The 4,920-nt window shown below is 42.6% G+C and overlaps 1 pseudogene; it reads right to left on the minus strand.

Moving 5' to 3' along the window:
* LOC103384442 (myosin-7-like) overlaps nucleotides 1-544 on the minus strand; it is a 17,723-nt pseudogene extending 17,179 nt beyond the window's left edge.
* Nucleotides 545-4,920: the final 4,376 nt, after the last annotated feature.

Here is a 4,920-nt window from a genome sequence, read left to right on the forward strand (position 1 = left end):
GGCGGCAGAGCGGGGGGGGTGTTGCCTGCAACGCCGTAGATGGGGGGCGGAGCCTCCGTACGACGACGGCCCTTGAAGGCTCTGACCACCTGAGCTGAGTAAACAGGCAGCCACTTGTACGGGTTCACGGCCACACAGAAAAGACCCGAGTAGGTCTGTGGCAAGAGAACAGACATGGTTAGAGGTGTGTTGTGGGGAGATGTTTGAATCATCTGTCTGTCCTCGGCAGGTACTGACTGTGGGGAGGTGTTTGAATCAGCTGTCATCTGTCTGTCCTCGGCAGGTACTGACGTAGATCATCCACATGCTGTATCTCCTCTTCAGGTTGAAGAGCACAGAAGCTTCGTTCAGGTGTGTCAGCATGGCCATGTCCTCCAGCATGTCGAACTTCTGTGGATTCATCGGCTGAAGGTTGTCACTTTTCACAATTAAAAACTGCGAAACACCAAAAAACAGCGAGACGTCAAACCTAAATTGTAGAGATAATGAGAAAGATCTCCACAGTAAAAATGCTATCGGTTTACAACTATAAGCTAACACTGTATTTGGCTCTACAAGATCTGTTTAAGATGTTTGTTAGCAGGTAGCTTAGCATTTTATTCAAAAGGGACCTACTGTATATGTTACCTAACACGCTATTAGCCAACAAATGTTTGTGAGTTTTGACTAGTCATTGTAGCTGTTGATTCAAATTAAGCTACTTTTCAAACTTTAGTCACTAGAGTTAGCTGTAAACAGGCACATGTAAACTGCTAGCTGTTAGCTCTGCGTTGACACAGGGAGTTACAGTAACTACTGTAACTGACGCACCCGGCCATCCTTGGTCTCCACCGTTGCCTTGTCTCCGTTTACTTCTTTGATCTCCACTTCAATATAAGCTTCAGCTTCATCAGGCATCCAGATTCTCTTTACACCTGAAGAAGGTCTGTTCGATTAGAAACGTACAGTAAACAGACACACGGGGGAACTAAACAGAACTCTTTTTTTTTACCATCATAGGCCTGAGCCATAGCTGCCAGATGCTCCAGGTTGCTGAGACGAATGAAACGAGCAGCATCGCCGAACTCTGCCAAGTCCAGGAACCGAGACATCTGCGGATAGGAACACGGGTTCTTCAAATGTACGTTTTGCGTTTGTTACAGTTTTTCTATTTATTTTACAAAGGCGTTTTTGGTTTAAGCACACTTTACTATAGGAGGCAACACAAATCTCTTATCGCTTATCAAATCGTTGACTTTTTATACCAATATAAAGTCAAGGTAACAATTCCGATATCAACCAATACCATTATATGAAAGGCAAAGGACACATTTCTTTGTGTGCACTGGTGTGCTGTGTCACAATGGCAATGCAGCGATCCCTCTCTATATCGCAGTTCTCCTTTCGTTCAGACTCGGGTCATCAATTTGATGACTTTAGACACGACTTGACAAAATGTAAAGAGACTTGCAACTCGACTCGGAGTTTAACATCAATGACTCGTGACCTCACTTGGACTCGAGCCCTTTGACTCGACAAGACTTGATACTTTCTCCAAAACCCAAAGTGATCTGTGTCTTGACTTGGACTCGACTCGGACTTGAGTGCAAAGACTTGAGACTCACTTCTGACTTGCAAAGCAATGACTTGGTCCCACCTCTGCCTAGAGGAGATCGAGCGCCGCGTTGAGCATGCTCTTCTGTTCCCCATGCTGATTGGCTCTCAGCATCTCCCCTTGTCTGTCTGCCCCTCATTGACTTTGCTCTGCGCCGTTATACGTATAGTGCGTTGCTGTAAAGTTTGAGCTCTTGTGTTTGGTGAAAGTTGACCCTAATTTAACGCCCTACAATGCCTCCTAAACTCTCTTCTCAGGCTTCTGTTACGAAGCCCAAACGAAGACGCTGACACAGATGACAGTTAACAGTTTTTTATTTTCCTGCGCTAAGCTGAGCGCTAACTTCCACCGCGTTGTGTATTTTATTTATTTACGTAATGTATGTCTTATATTTCTATTCTCCAACTCTACTGTGCATATAATGGTGTGGGAAAGGGTAATAAAAGTCCAGGGAGGGTTGATAACAGTGTGGGCGAGGTTTGTAAAGGGTAGATATATACGTAAATAATATAACAACTATCTCGCCTCTACTGGATTTTTCGTAGATTTTCCCTTTTCGCGGTGAGAGTTGGAATGCAACTACCACGATAGGAGAGGGGTCACAGTAACTCAATTTTGCTTCACAACTATTTAAGGGCACATGGGCGTTATTGATTTTTCATTATCGGAGAAATAACCGATAACGCTTCTAACCGATATGACATAATTATGCTGATATCAGTTGGCCGATATTATCAGACGTCTGTATTTATCACCACAGCATGTGTCTATGTCACTGTTACAGAGTCGTAGTCAGAGCTGCACTGATCTATGATGTCACCGTGGTGGCACGGCTACTGTTCCACTGTGAACTGGACCCTGACTTAGGCAGGAACTCAGTGGGAGCAGCAGCAGCTGCCGCCTCACGCTCCTACCGCATTATTTCCTGTGGGCCACTGAGCCAACGCAGCGTCACCGCCTAAGAGAGGCTGAGCCCGCACAAATCCTCACCGCTAATATAATCTACCCGTGGTTATTGTTAGGCAGCAGGTGTCGCTCTTTGTGAGAGCGTGTTAACATGCCGCCACTGTCAAAACAGTGAAGCCCTACTGCTGCTGGAACAAACAAGCTAAATCGAAAAACACCGCTCGCTCGCCACGGAGAAAAAAGAGCCACGATCTACGTTATTTTCGGGACCTCAGGGTTGAAAATCTTTTGTTCAGACTGACACAAACTGAGCACCAAAGGTAAATGTACACCATTACCTTCTGTCATCCAGGTACAGAAAGAACAATGGGAGAAAGTTGTTCCAAAAAATGCCAAATAATTGATTCTTTTTTAGTAATAAAATAACTTTTTTTTTTTCTTGTGTAAAACTGAGATTTTATATATTTTCATTGTTGACCACGACTCATATGTTTTTATATACATTCACGTCATTTTCAAAGGAAATATAGAAAAATTTAGAGTGACATTAAATGTGATGATTCTTCATGTTTACACTACGTTTAAAATTTGTCTAGAAATAGAAAAAAAAACTAGTAATAATGATGGATGAAATATTATGTAATACTCTATTTCCGTCATTTTACACCTAATTTAAAAAGGTTATTGTTTAAGATTAATGACGCGGCAATATTCATTATCAAAGCGTTTCGATACAAAAACCTGTAGAGAAATAGATTCCTACATTCCTAGCATCGAGTAAACAGTGCTCTTTACTTACTCTGTCGGGTCAGGGCCGGTCAGTTCAGGTCTGAAGGTTACTGTGGACTTGTCGTCTCTTGTCGGCCGCAGCGGTGATGTGAGGACGTTCGTGTTAAAAAAAAAAACAGAATCTGAGTGATACATCTCAGCATCACTTCACTTTATAACCTCTTTATAAGTTCACCGGGTCATGTGACATGGGGTGGTCCAGCTGATTGGTGCGCAAGGTCTGACAGGACGGTCTTAAAAGGTCTGGGGTGGTAAGGATGAAACAGATCAGCCCACATCTGTTCCTCTTCATCTTCTGTTGATCTCTGGAAACCAAGCCTTGACTTCAGCTACTGACAGGAACTTTGCAACCATTTATGGACATCACATCCATCTATCTGTCTATGAACCCCCCCCCCCTCGCCTTCCCACCCTCTCCGGACAAAAGAATAATTCTGGGTTATGTCATAGTTTTGAACTTGTTTTCTATATTTCCTAATTCTCTGAAGATGAGGTCAAGTAAGATGAGGTTTACATAAGAAAAGTTATGATCAGATGGTAGAAATGTTTTCGCTCAATGAGATTAGACCAGTGGTCCCCAACCCTTTTTGTACCAAGATCCGGTATCAGCTGTTAATCCGGACCGGTAATACCGTGCCATCTTTGAAGGATCATTCAATTTTCTAAATAAACCATCGTTTAGACTGTGTCGTACTGCAAATGACGTACGTACCAGTACCAGTCCCTTACCGGGAGTTGGGAACCCCTGGATGACATGAAAAAAAACTCTAACCCTAACCTTTAAAAAACAGATATGTAAGGTCTAAAAAGATAACAGAAAGATTACATTCTATAAAATTCCATACGCCGAGATGAAAACAGTTCAGATAACATAATGATAATCAGAAAGATTAGATACAATTTTCTTAGTCAGGATGGGTTTGCAAGAAGTTGAGACCAGTTAGAAATACATGACATAAACCAATAGAAACAGATTTTAAAATCAATGAGACTGGATGAGACATGACAGGATGAAAGAGGGGAAAAGTTTCAACTCTAATGTAACGATGTTACATTTACTGACTCTTGTACTCATTGTTCTGCCTGTGCCTTATCTTCGTGTTAAATACAAAAATCTTTTCTCTTTTACATATCAGATAAGGTTGATCCTAAACATGCTAACTCAAAGCTTAGTCTTCACAAAACGTGAAGGAAAAAAGTGAGGATCCTGTCCTCTTTTTCCTCCAAAGTTCCAAACCTCCCACCTTCCAAGGTTCTTGATAACCCAAAAACATTCTATAGTGTAGTAAACCACAGTATAGTAGTGTAACTGCGGAGACGGTGTTCTGTAGCAGTTTGGTTCCCCAGAGCGGGACTGGACATACTTGGTCTAAAACCTTCCAGTTCCGTTACTGTGTTACAGTGTTCTACTGACGGTCTTTTCTCACACACCAGGTTCAGACCTCACTGCAGTTCACACCAACAGTTGTCCCTTCACTTGATTTGCCCTAATCCACAAGAGCGGTGTGAAGCTTTGACAATGAGTCACATACCTTTAATTACACCAAGTATGCCCCCTGCCCACAGACACTCTCTCTCTCTCTCTCTCTCTCTCTATCTATCTATCTATCTATCTCTCTATCTCTCTCTCC

This window comes from Cynoglossus semilaevis, chromosome 10, assembly GCF_000523025.1.
Source record: "Cynoglossus semilaevis isolate Cse_v1.0 chromosome 10, Cse_v1.0, whole genome shotgun sequence".
NCBI lineage: Eukaryota > Metazoa > Chordata > Actinopteri > Pleuronectiformes > Cynoglossidae > Cynoglossus > Cynoglossus semilaevis.